At 40.3% G+C, this 14,129-nt stretch overlaps 1 protein-coding gene across 1 annotated transcript in view; it reads right to left on the bottom strand.

The window, feature by feature from the left end:
- The window catches only part of RAD54B (RAD54 homolog B), a 184,633-nt gene extending 179,712 nt beyond the window's left edge, over positions 1 to 4,921 (bottom strand). The window contains exon 1 of the mRNA XM_033933705.1: positions 4,605 to 4,921. The gene's annotated coding sequence lies outside the window, so the exon portion shown is untranslated. The remainder of the gene's footprint in view (positions 1 to 4,604) is intronic.
- Positions 4,922 to 14,129: the final 9,208 nt, after the last annotated feature.

Raw genomic sequence — 14,129 nt, 5'->3', positions numbered from 1 at the left:
ACTGGTGGAGATGGGATGTCACTGACACACACTGGTCAGCAGTGTCATGGTCCCTTATGGGAAGGTATAAGAATATAAGAACATAATAACATAAGAATAGCCTTACTGGGTCAGACCAATGGTCCATCAAGCCCAGTAGCCTGTTCTCACGATGGCCAATCTAGGTCACTAATATCTGGCCAACGCCCAAGGAGTAGCAATATTTCATGCTACCAATTCAGGGCAAGCAGTGGCTTCCCCCATGTCTTTCTCAATAACAGATTATGGACTGTTCCTCTAGGAACTTGTCCAAACCTTTCTTAAAACTATCTACATTATCCACTCTTACCACAACCTTTGGCAATGCTTTCCAGAGATTAACTATTCTCTGAGTGAAAAAATATTTCCTCCTATGGGTTTTAAAAGTATTTCCCTGTAACTTCATCGAGTGTCCTCTAGTCTTTGTAATTTTTGATGGAGTGAAAAATCGATCCACTTGTACCCGTTCTACTCTACTCAGGATTTTGTAGACTTCAATCATATCTCCCCTCAGCCATCGCTTTTCCAATCTGAAGAGCCCTAACCACTTTAGTCTTTCCTCATGAGAGAAGTTCCATCCTCTTAATCATCTTGATCACTCTTCTTTGAACCTTTTCTAGCACCACTATATCTTTCCTGAGATAAGGAGACCAGAATTGAACGCAATACTCCAGATGAGGTTGCACCATGGAGCGATACAGAGGCATTATATCATTCTTAGTCTTGCTAACCATCCCTTCAGTTTATTAGAATCCAAAGTGGTCTCAGCTTAAAAATTAATAAAGACCAAGTCAGTATGTTCAGAGTACTATGTTAATGCAGGAGCACTTAGCCCCTTCTAAATAGTTTACAGTTTATTAAAATTTAATATATCACCAAGCCTATGCAGGTTAGACGGCTTAAATTAAAACATAATAAAAGAATTAAGCAAAAAACATCAAAATTAATCAGTGGTCTCAAACTCTTTGCAAGGCCACATTTTGGATCTGTAGGTACTTGGAGTGCCTCAGAAAAAATAGTTGTCTTATTAAAGAAATGACAATTTTGCATGAGGTAAAACTCTTTATAGTTTATAAATCTTTCCTTTTGGCTAAGTCTTAATAATAATATTGTAATTTATAGCTAAAGAGACATATGATCAAGAAACTGTTTTATTTTACTTTTGTGATTAAGATAAACATACCGAGAGCCTCAAAATAGTAGCTGGTGGGCTTCAAGTTTGAGACCACTGGGATAGACCTAACCCACACATTCCTATAGAGTTTAAAAAAATAGGAGGCAGCAGTTAGTGCAGCAGACTGTGATCCTGAGAAACTGGGTTTACTTCTCACTGCAGCTCTTTTTGACCCTGGGCACCTTCAATTGCCACAATTGCAAAAAAAAAACCCCAAAACCCCCAAAACAAAAAACCACCCCAATTTAGATTGTGAGCCCAATAGGGAGAGAGAGAAAGTGCCTATTCTGTAAATGGTGTCTTATGTCGATGGCCACCTTAAAAGTGGTCGCTGATCGTGTGTCAATCACATGACAGCACCGGTTACAGAACCGCACCTAAAATCAGCAAAGATAGGCAGCTGAAATGCAGGCCTGGAAAACCCTGGCCTACATTTCAGCAACCTATCTATGCTGCCGCAGGATCCTAAGATTGCAGCAGGGGAAGTTATCCCCGATCAGCTGAGGCAGCAGTGCTCCCTGAAGCCATGGCTTTGAGGAATCCTGTTAGCTCAGCTAATTGGGAAAGGGGGAATACCCCTGCCATGATAAGATGTTGCAGGGAAACACCCTCCCCCCCCCCCGATATCGGCAAGAGGGATGCCAACTCCCTCCTGCCGGAACCTCCAAAGCATCCCCCAGCTATGATACGCAGGAGAGATGCTCACTCCATCCTGCTGGAACCTCCGAATCACCCACCCAACCGTGATAGGCAGGAGGGATGTTCATTCCCTCCTGCTTGCAGGACCCCCTCCTGAACCCATGACCCGTCCCAAATGCTGATACCCCACCCTGACACCCCCCAACAAATCCATGACCCAAGGTACTCCTAAACCCCCCACTCCAACATCCATCAAGCCCCAACCCCCCCATACCTTCTGAAGTAAGGCTGTCCGGCTGGCCTTCCCCTTCCTGGTGCATCCTGGGATATACTGGGAGGGGCCAATAAAGTCTTTGGCCCCTCCCAGTATATCTCAGGATGCATCGTGAAGGGGGTCTAAGGCCCTGATTGGCCCTTGGGCCTAATACCTCTCCTATGGTAGGGTGGCTTCGGGGAGCACTGCTGGCTCAGTTGATTGGGGATAACTTCCCCTACCACAATCAGCTTATGGCTGCTGCGGCCTGACTTTAGGATCCTGCAGCGGAATAGATAGGTGGCTGAAATGTAGGCCAGGGTTTACCGGGCCTACATTTCAGCTACCTATCTTGCCATGAATCGCAGTCTACTTTGGCGTTTCATCGTCTAAAGCGGCTTCCTTGCGATGCCAGCCACCTTTTATTTAGGCGTCGATAGGCGCTTCAACACTGCTGTTTTTTGCCATTTCTGATGGCGTTTTTCAATTAACTTAGGCATCCGCAGGGCACCTACCGACATCTAAATTTAGGTGCTGGTTATAGAATTTCCCTGATGTGTATAGCGCTGCATACATCTAGTAGCTCTATAGAAATGATTAGTAGTAAGTGCTCCTGCATTACTTTTTTCCCCAGCAACGTAAGCTAATGACTAAATTAGCTCACAACCACAAAATACAAAAAGAAAATAGTTTCAAATAGTGCCATATTGCATCTGGGCTTAATGTTCTGCTAAAACCCTATGTTAGCATATACATTTCTGATGGCATTTTTCAATTAACTTAGGCATCGGCAGGGCACCAAAGTTTAGATGCTGGTTATAGAATTTCCCCGATGTGATTCTTAAAATATAGGGGGAGGTTTTTCTGACCAAAGATGGCTCTAAGTTTGTGATCAGTACATGAATGCCACCTGGCTTTGCAGTTCTGTTTCACTGAGCTCTTTTCCTTCGCCCATATTTGTTACTCCTGTCTGTTTTGTTTATGGTATTGGAGCTCACAGTTTGATTATTTTTTGGTTTTTTCATTGAATTTTGAGTGGTGATTTTTTTTTTTTAGCATATACTAAGCCCAGATTCTAGTGCACTTTATTAAAGGGCCCCTAAGCAAACAATGTAACTGATGATAACCAAAAACACATTTCCTCCTATTCCGTGCAAAACAAAGATATCAGGCAAGTATATTCCCCACTGCTGACAGAAACCCCCCCAAAACAGAGGTACCTAACAAAATTAAGCAAATTAAGGGCTCCTTTTAGAAAGCCACAGTTTCTACTGCGGGCCAGCAAGGTTAATGCTCTGATGCTCAAAGGAATTCTATAAGCATCGGAGCATTTAACTCGCCAGCTTGCAGTAGAAACCTCTACCGCATCTTTGTAAAAGTCAGCGTAAGTAAATAAGTCTGTTTAATTGTATTGAGAAACAGGAACTACAGTATCAAAATAGATTTCCCGAGGCCTGACCCTATTTAAAAATCTAGGACAAAAGTACACATTTTAAAGGCTATCTCTTAACCCTTTAATACCCATGATGTTTTAATCATTCCCATAACAAATGACCCTCCTCCAATTTCTTATTTCTCCTGATTGCCTGACCTGCATAGATTTTAATCTCTATCCAACAAGGATTGACTTACATATTTCTGTACAGCACTGTACTTTCCTACTAAAATGATCAATGGTAATGATAACAGTATGCTGTCACCAGGCCAGAAGGATCTGACCAGTATCAAAGAATTACCTTATTACATTTTACATACACTGTTATTTACCATCAACGATTTTGTAAGTTTTTTTTTTATGTAGCCACTTTATGAATCATTTTGACAATGTAAATACTGTCATGTCAATCAAGTAATCCGAACAAACTGCAATTTTGACTTGGCGGGCAGCACAACCACCATATATTTCCACACATCATAGCCCAACTACGAGAGTGCTGAAAAGTTCTCAGCCCAACCAACCAACTTCCTAAATTCTGAGCATTATTTTGCTATTGTAGCTGAAAAGAGTGTTATCTTACCCCCTTTACAAAAGCGTAGCGTGTTTTATAGCGCCAGCCACGGCGGTAACAGCTCTGATACTCAAAGAAATTGCCGCAGCCAGTGCTAAAAAACTAACTATGCTTTTGTAAAAGGGAGGGGAAGGGATATTTTGTTAAGTGCTAGTTTGCAGAAACGAAATTCTGTTTTTTGACATTGATTGAACCATACCCACGTCATTCTCTTCTTGGTCGGGCTAAATACTTTTCAGCACCCCCTCGTATTTAGGAAGATCTGATCTTAGATTTGTGTTTCCAAATCCAAAGAGACTTATTGAGCCCTTTCCACAGAGAGCTTATGATATAAAGATGTGTCTCATCGCGCCAACTACATAGATACAAAGACTGCAAGTCCTCCGTCGATAAGGAAATATTTATTGTATATAAGAAGTCTTGAATCATTACTTTGAAAAACAAGCATAAGCTAAAGCCAAATTTTCAAATTTAATTATTCCCTTATATCAGTGTCATTTCCTACAGATACCTTAGATCAATTTGGCTCCTACATATATTTCTTCTTCCTCGGTTCTCTAGTTCCGGTTCTGTTCAAGGTTCCCGCCTTCCCAGCATTCCCTGGCGGGCAAAACGCATGCTCACAGGGAACACAGAATCGCAGTATTTCAGGTTCACGTAGCACGGGGAGTATGTGTAGTTTCAGGTTCCCGTGGAGGTAAGGGGGGATCCCTTGCCACCCCTTTCATGATTAAGAAACTGGAAGTCTTATAGTTCCCATACATGAACATTGTTAGTTGCTGCGATGTTTCTCCGGAGTTTAAGCAGCGCCAACCTCGTCACGATGCGGATGACGTTATACGTAGCGTTGGCCCCGCCCCTGTCCCTTTAAAATAGGAAAAGTGCTAGGTGAGTTTTTTTGGGTTGGTTTTCTTTGTCACTGGTTATACGTGCTATAGAATTAATCCGCTGCTACAGTAGGATAATAGTGGCTGTCAGTGGACCAGATCTCTCCTTCCTCCCCACAACTCCACCTCCTTTTGTGAGGTTTGAACTACAAGGTCAGTTTTTGATTATTTATTTATTTCGATTTCTATCCCGTTGTCCCCAAAGAGCTCAGAACGGGTTACATACATAGTATATCGTTAACAGGTTACAATTTACATTAGATTTGCCATAATTCCAGTACAAGTTTCCGATACAAGTTTTTTCCTAGCTAGACACATATTAAGGTTATGTGTCTAGCTAGGAAAAAACTTGAACTGAAATTGTGGCAAATTGTAACCTGTTAACAATATACTATGTATGTTTAACCTGTAACCCGTTCTGAGCTCTTTGGGGACAACGGGATAGAAATCAAAATAAATAAATAATACTAATATACATAACTAGTGTTAACCCATTACATTAACAGGGCTAGAATATATGTCTTCCTTTCTGTCTCCCTCCCTCCCGCTGTCTATTTTTCTTCCTTCCTTTATATATCTCTCCCTCCCGCTGTCTTTCTTTCTCTCTCTCTCCCTGGTCCCCTTTGTCTGTCTTTCTTTCTGTCTGTCTCTCTCCCTGCCCGCTGTCTTTCTGTGTGTTTTTCGTTCTCGTGTGCTGCCTGCCTGCCCTTCTGTCTCTCCCCCCCCCCCCCCAAAGCAAACCAAGATTGCTCCCTGGCCCCCTTTCCCTCTCCCCCCCCCCCCCCCACTTCCCAGTGCAGCAGCAGCATTCCCCTTTTCCCTGTGCAGCAGGGTAGCAACATTTTTTTCTTCCTCAAAGCTGCCGCCGTGGTTCCTCTCACGATCCGTGCCTGCATCGGAAGCCTTCTCTAGACGTGAACATACCGTAGTGCAGCCCTGCTTTAAACCTGCAGGTTAAAACCACAGGCTCACATTGTGGGGAAGAGCGGCAGGAGAGTCGGGGCTGCACTTTTGTCTCACCCTTCGGTTCAGCTGTTGTCAGCAATGGATAGTGGGAAGAACTTCTCTTTAGAGCTACAGCTTTATTAGCAAGTGCCAAATGTTCAGGCAGGGTGGGTGAAAGTGAACACCATTTTGAGTGCTGATTTCAAGCTCAGTCCCGGAGAGGTGAAACAGATGTTGGCCAGGCTGGGAGCTTGTACTGCCTCATACACCACTGCTTTTTTTCCTCTTGACTGCATGTGCACACAAAGCAGGAGGAGGAAGGGAGAAGCCACAGCACTGGGTGTTCTGTAGAGAACGAGGTGGACAGAGGGGCAGGTTTGCTGCTTGCACAAGGTAGGAGAGAGCAGTTTTTTCAGGGCTGCAGGTCCTCAGTAGTCGCTTGGTTTTGGATCAGCCAGCCCAGTCGATGTGCCTTAAATTGTTTAGTGAATCAAGGCCCTTCCTACTTTGCATGCTGTTTCCCCTCATTTGCATGTGAGAATAGGATCGAGTGCGGATCAGGAGTGAGGTTAGTGAATCGGGTTGGAGGGAAATCAGGTCGCAAAGGGCTTGCAAACCAATTGGTACATGATCGGTTTGCTTAGTGAATCTAGCCCTTGGTCCGTCCATCTGTCCGTCCGTCCATCCTGAATAACAGATCCCAAAGCGTTCTGCTCAACAATGCGCTATCGAAACCAGTCAAATATAGTGTTTGGCTGCCCCCCACCTCCTATTATTCAATCTCTACGTTAGACCTATCCTAGACATAGCTCACAAATACCAAATACAGATTCATTCCTTCGGGCATGATATCCAACTGTAACTCCCGCTAGAAATCTGTGATACCCAGATCACAAAACTCCTAAACTGCCTCTCGGAAATCAAAAACTGGAAGTCTGTCAACAAATTGCAACTAAACACTTCCAAAACAGAGCTCCTTTGGATCCGCAAAAAACACTGCAACCATGCCCATCCCTCGCTGCGCTGGGACTCAACTACCATAACTGCAAAAGACCAAGTGCACAGCCTAGGAATACTCCTTGGCAACCTATCACTTTCCAACCTTCTCTCTCAGGTGGTATCTTCCTCATTTTACTACCAGGAACAACTCTAAAAAATAAGGAACTACTTTTCTGAGTCTGATTTCACACAACTAATCTATGCCTTAATACTCTCCCACATGGTCTACTGCAATACGCTATTCAACGGTATCACAGCAAAGAACGTACGTTGCCTTCAGCATGTACAAAACACAGCAATCAGACTTATAAAAAAACTCCATGTCCATGACCCTATCTCCCAGGCTCTATCATCTTCTCATTGGCTGCCCATAGCCAAACGTTGTGTCTTCAAGGGCCTGATGCTAGCATTCAAATTCTTGCACGACATGGCACCGGGCTACGTGATGGCCAAGCTTCCTCTGTACATGCTGAATAGGTCCCTCTGCTCCCAGGATGAAATATGCCTCAAAACACCCCCAGGTCATGCCCTTCAGCTTCAAACCACCAAATAATGTTTCTACTCCCACTTCATACCTAGCCATTGGAACCAACTGCCCCCACATATCAGATCCCTTGATGGACTCCTAGGAAAGCAATAAAAAATACCTCTTCACCTAACTCCCCTGCCCATGGCCAATGGATTATAAAGAAATGTATATTGGTACTAGATCTCAGTATGTGTCATATTAGGATAAAAACTATTGAAAAATCTTGCACTGCAACTACGGCAAATTTAACCTGTAAGCAGTATATTATGTACAGTGGAACCTTGGTTTACGAGCATAATTCGTTCCAGAAGCATGCTCGTAAACCAAATTACTCGTATATCAAAGCGAGTTTCCCCACAGAAAGTAAGGGAAACTCGCTTGATTCATTCCCACCCCTTAGAGTTCCTGCTCTCTCCTAGATTCTCGAGATCTCCGAGAGAGCAGGAACTCAAAGGCCTTGAGCATGCGCAGATGCTCAAGGCCAAGCAAAAAGGATGACAGATCTTCGGGCACTGGCATGTCCTGTGCGTTGATGCCAATGCCGGGTGCCAGTTGAGGGGGTAAGCGATGAGTTCGGGTGGGTGGATGGGTGCGGGGGGGATGCCGGATCGCGGGGGGAGGCGCTCGTACACTGAGGCAAGCTCGGTTTCCGAGGCGCCGATTTTGCAAATGTTATGCTCGTCTTGCAAAACACTCGCAAACCGGTGCACTCGTAAACCGAGGTACCACTGTATATTGGTATTAGATCACTAGTGTGTGTCAAATTAGGATAAAACTTGTATTGGACAAACTTGCATTGTAAAGATAACTATGGCAAATTGTATCTTGTAACCTGTATATTATATTAGTATTAGATCTTTAGTATGTGTCAAATTAGGATAAAAACTTCTATCATAAACTACTGTAATTATGGCAAATCGTAACCTAACTGTATATTATGTATGTTGAACCTCCTGTTAACTGTATATTATGTATGTTTAACCTGTAACCCATTATGAACTCTGGTGAAAACGAGATACATAAAATCATGGAATCTATAATACTCGCCTCCCTAGAACTATGGTAGAAATAAACAGCGACTCTTCTCAACACTGCATTTTCTGAATACTATTCTACACCCCTCATGGAAAGTGGCTAGAAGCCCAACCACAGTTCTCAGACATCATATTAAGAACCATGGTACAATATGACACCACTTTCATCATAGGAGACATCAACCTCCACTTAGACTCAACCTCAAACTCTTAAACCCTGAAATTTGAGTTAGACCTCAAACCCTTGTTTCAACAACCCACACATGAAAAGGTCCATCAGTTATATCTACTCACCTCCTCCACTTCAACAAAAAGCACAAGCTACCTAGAAAAATGGCCATTTAACCCTACCTTCTGTTTTCTGTCCAATAACCAATTCCTAATCCACAACTGAACATTGCCTTCTATCCTATGACTCTAATTTTCTCAGGAGTCTCTCATGAGGAACTCTGTCAAAAGCTTTCTGACAATCTAGATACAGTATATCAGTGTCTCTCAAACTGTGTGCCATGGCACAATGGTGTACCCCAAAGAGATTCCAGGTGTGCGACGAGAAATTCCAGAACTTTATTTATTTTTAAAAATTCCCTTCATAAGTAAACAGTAGAATAGATGACATGTACATTGCTTATGCAAAAGTCTGTCAGTGTTATGAGTGTCTGTGTGAATAAGGATACAACCACCCCGGATAAGCATCACTCTTTGGCATGATAGGTCCTTGAAAATTAACAAGTAATTTTAATTTTTTTATGCAGAAGTTATCCTAACTTGAGCGACAAAGCAATCAAGGCTTTGTTACCATTTGGATCTTCTTATCTTTACGAACTTGGATTTTGAGCTCTGACAGAAATTTAAAAAAAAGAGAACGACTGAAGATGATGATGAAATGCATGTTTGTTTGTCGACTATCGAGCCATGTTTTGAGTTAATTTTCACGCAAAAACAAGCACATCCATCTCATTGATTAGCAATTCTATCTACTTTAGTTTCACCATTGTTACAATTACACATATACAGCTTAAAGAAGAAGGAAAAAAAAAATCCCAACAAATTTTTAGATTGAATCAGATTGGGCAGACTAGATGGATAATTTGGGTCTTTATCTGCTGTCATCTACTATGTTACTATAACTCTCAAATTTATTTTGTTGGTTTTGAATTTTATAATTTCAATTATAATTTGCCATGAAAAACATTTGCTTTGTTTAGTGTGCCGGAGCTAAAAAGGTTTGAGAGACACTGCACTATATCAACTGACTCGTCTTTATCCATGTGTTTATTCACACCTTCAAAGAAGTCAAGCAAATTGGTGAGGCAAGACCTCCCTTGGCTGAAACCATGCTGACTCTGTCCCATTAAATCATGTTTGTCTGTTTTCCACAATTTTTTTTTTGTTTGTTTCCACTATTTTGCCTGGCACTGAAGTCAGGGTTACTGGTCTAATTTCCCAATCTCCCCTGGAACCCTTTTTAAAGATCAGCATAACGATGGCCACCTCCAATGTTCACATATTACAGATAATTTTAGTGATAGGTTACAGATCACCAACAGCAAGCAGATCAGCAATTTCATATTTGAGTTCTTTAATAACCTGGGAGTACCCTGGGATGTATACCATGCAATCCAGGTGATTTATCATGCTTTAACTTGTCAATTTGGCTTAATACGTCTTCCGGGTTCACCAAGATTTCTTTCAGTTTCTTTGCATCATCACCCTTGAAAACCATTTCTAGTTCAGGTACATCTCTTAGTCAAGTGAAAAAATTAGGACACCCCATGAAATATTCAGCTCTTTCTTCTTTTAAAAAAAAAATCTTTATTGATTTTCAAAGCATATAAAAGTGCAACAATTATGCATTAAAAAAATATCAAAGAACAGCACTTACATACTTGCAATTAACTGAAACAACTTACCCTATCCCCACCTTTCCCTTCCTCCCTCCCTAGATGTGTGTGGAAACCAAAGTAATTCAGAAACTAAAGTATTAATCAATCCGTTGTTTAACAAATGACTCCAATGGACTTCAAAGCTCTTTTAAAATCTTACTATTCCCAGATTGTTACGCTATCATCCTTTCATATTGATAATATAAACAAAGTGTTTCCCACCAAAAATAAAACTTTAACCTATCCCAATTTTTCAACTTCCTAGAAATTAATTACATGGCCACCCCCGTCATATTAATAAGAAGTCTATTTTTATATTTGTCAATAGGACTAGTAATTATTAACAGTGTCCCTAATAAAATCACGTCATATGACAGTGGAACAGAGACACCTAAAACCAAGTTGATTTTTCCCTAAATTGACTTCCAGAAATTGAGTATCAACGGGCAATAAAATAAAAGATGATTCAGTGTCCCTACTTCAAGTTGACAGTGCCAGTATCTATTAGATTTTGAGTTATCCAATTTTTATAAATGAATAGGGGTCCAAAATATTCTATATAACAAAAAAAAAAAAAGAAAAAAGCTTGTCTCATAGATGCTGATGCTGTACATCTTATTCTCCAAGTCCAAATCCATGGCCATTGCGTAGCAGAAATACTCTTTTAGTTCTATGCTCCAAATGTCTCTCAAACTTGTTTTTGTATGATTTGCCAAATATTCAGATATCAATTTATACCACTTGGTGGCCTGATGCCCTTGAAAATCTGTCTGGAAACATAGACCAGGCAAACTATACTGACTTTTTAATTTGCGCCAGTCAGGGAACCCTATCTGAATGGCCTGTTTCAACTGCAACCATTTATAATCTTGAGATTTTGAAATACCAAATGATTGTTGTAACCGTAATAATGATACCATTTTTCCATTCAAAATTACATCATTTAGAGTACGAATGCCTGCCTGCAACCAATGTTTCCAGAGGATTTTAGACTCGCCGATTTGTATCTTGGAGTTCAACTATAGGAACTGACATTTAGGGGTCCTTTTATCAAGGCGCGGTAGGGGGGGTTTAATGCGCTAGTTGCTAACGCCTTCATTGACCAGGCGTTAGTTTTTTGCTTGCTATGGGGGTTAGCGCATGATGAAATGTCCGACGCACTAACCCCGCTAGCGCGGCTTGATAAAAGGACCCCTTAGTTTGCTGTATTGGAATAGGAGTTAAAGAATCAATAAATTTTAACGTAGTCCAAGTTGAATGAAAAATAATATTGTCCTTGTATATTCTAGGAAGTTTGATACTCAATATATGGCTAAAATGAAGTGGGAACAGCAGTTCAAAATCAACATAGTATCATATTCTTTAAGTATAGCAAGGACCTCAGAAGTGCCAGTATCAGCCAAGTGTTCTCAATAGTACTTTCGGCACCGGCCTCCTCACTGGATCTGCTGTAAATTCTTTTGTTAATTTTTAAAGTGCTTTTCTATAAAGTGCTTTATGCCACAAAGTGCTTATTTAATTAAAGTGCTGTAGTCAATAATTTAATCAAAATATTGAGCAATTTTTAGGCTCAATAAGCTACAAACTTATCTTTTTTGTTTCGTTGTTCATATCGGGAAGGGAACTGTCATTCGACATGTTTCGCCGATAGGCTGTATCAAGAACCGTCCCCCCTTCTCTCAGGAATGTGCACCATCCCAATCATTTAGTTAAGAACAAAATGAAGTGGGGCTATAAGATGGCTTTCAAGAATCAACCAATCCGGCAGATTCTCCATGAGTTCAGGAAGGATCCAATACATGCCCTAAGATAAGCCTGATGATATCTGTAATAGTTTGGAAAATGTACCCCTCCCATCAATTGAGATTTTTGCAAAGATACTAAGGCTATTCTAGGAGTTTTACCAAGCCAAAGAAATTTTGAAAAAATCCCATTTAGTTTTTTATAGAAAGATAACTGAAAATAGATTGGTAATATACTCATTTGGTAACAAACTACAGGCGAGATATCATTTTAATGGTTTGGACTCTCCCCCACCAAGAAAGATGGAATGGATCCAATGTTTCACACATTTCTTTGACAATAAGTATTTTTCATTTACTGTAATTATATCTTCCAATGTCCTTTGAATCATTATACTTAAGTATTTTATTCCCTCTTCCTTCCAAAGGAACGGAAATGGATCAAGTATTCCTTTTACACAGTGTACATTCAATGGAAGAACCTCTGATTTACTCCAATTTATCTTATATCCAGAAAATTTACCAAAACAATCAATCAAATCTAGTAAATGAGGGATAGTTGATTCAGGATTTTTCAAATGAAGCAATATATCATCTGCATAAGCTGAAACTTTATAATCTCGACCTGTATATGGAATTCCTGTATCTCCTTTGCCTGCTGGATAGATCAACAAGGGTTCCAAAACAATATAAAAAAACAAAGGAGACAAGGGACAACCTTGTCTAACTCCCCTCTTTAAACAAAAACATTCCGAGAATGTATTATTCATATATAATCTAGCTGAGGGGGAACTATACAAGGTTTGAATCATTTGAATAAATCCGGAATCTATCCCAAACCAATCCATTGCTTGGTACATAAAAGTCCATTTAACTCAATCAAAGGCTTTCTCTGCATCCAAGGAAACAGAAGGCAGGATCATCTATTGTTTTTGCTAAATTAAGCATATGAAGTGCCAATCTAGTATTATTTGCAGAGTGTCTTCGAGCAATAAAACCCGTTTGGTGCATTCCAATAACATAAGGGAGAGCCTTAGCTAACCTCAGGGGCAATAATTTAGCCAAAATTTTTCCATCCACATTAATTAAAGAAATAGGCCTATAGTTTGAAACCAACATGGGATCTCTGTTTGGCTTTGGCAAGACAATAGTAAGAGCTTCAGCCATAGCACCCGATATCTGACCTATTGCCAATTGTGATTGATATAATTGAAAAAGATAAGGTAACAGTATATTTTGAAAATATTTAAAAAAAACCTCTACTGTAAATCCATCACTACCCGGAGCGGACCCAGCTCTGAGAGACTTCAATGCGGACTTAAGCTCTGTAAAAGATATAGGCACCTCCAAATTTTCTTTTACATGCTCTGGTATTTTGGGCCCAATAATTGAATTCAAGAAGTCTCTTCCTTCATTCTCTTTATTTGAATATAGCTCATAAGAGTATAAGGCTTTATAATAATCCAAAAATTAATTTAAAACATCAGTGATATGGGTGTAAATCTTGCCCTTTTCATCTTTAATGGCCACAATCTTTACTCTTCTCTTTTTAGCTTTAAGATAATTTTCCAATACTCTTCCCGTTTTATTCGAATTTCCATATTACACTGCTTTATGAAGAAACAAATCTTTCCTAGCCAATTGTGAGCATATCTCATTATATTAGTATTTAACCTTCATAAGGGCTGAAAGTGTTTTGATCCCATTTTAAAGCCAATTTTTTTTCTAAATCAGAAACAATTTGTTCTAAATTGGAAAACTCCATTCTAAGTAATTTCCTAACATGCGTTGAATATGATATAATCTGCCCTCTTAAAGTTGCCTTGAAAGCATCCCATAAAGTTTCCAAAGAGATCTCCTCCGATGCATTGAGTTGAAAAAACTCTTTCACTTTTATTTGAATTTCCTCATGAAAGTATGAGTCTGCAAGCAGTGTATTATTAAACTTCTAAATAGGTTTCTGAGAATCCTCTTTAGTGAACTGATATTCAATCCAAATTCCCGCATGATCTGT

The sequence above is a fragment of the Geotrypetes seraphini genome, chromosome 2 (genome assembly GCF_902459505.1).
Source record: "Geotrypetes seraphini chromosome 2, aGeoSer1.1, whole genome shotgun sequence".
NCBI lineage: Eukaryota > Metazoa > Chordata > Amphibia > Gymnophiona > Dermophiidae > Geotrypetes > Geotrypetes seraphini.
The sequence above is the reverse complement of the archived record's forward strand: the minus strand, read 5'-3'. Positions and strand labels throughout refer to the sequence as shown.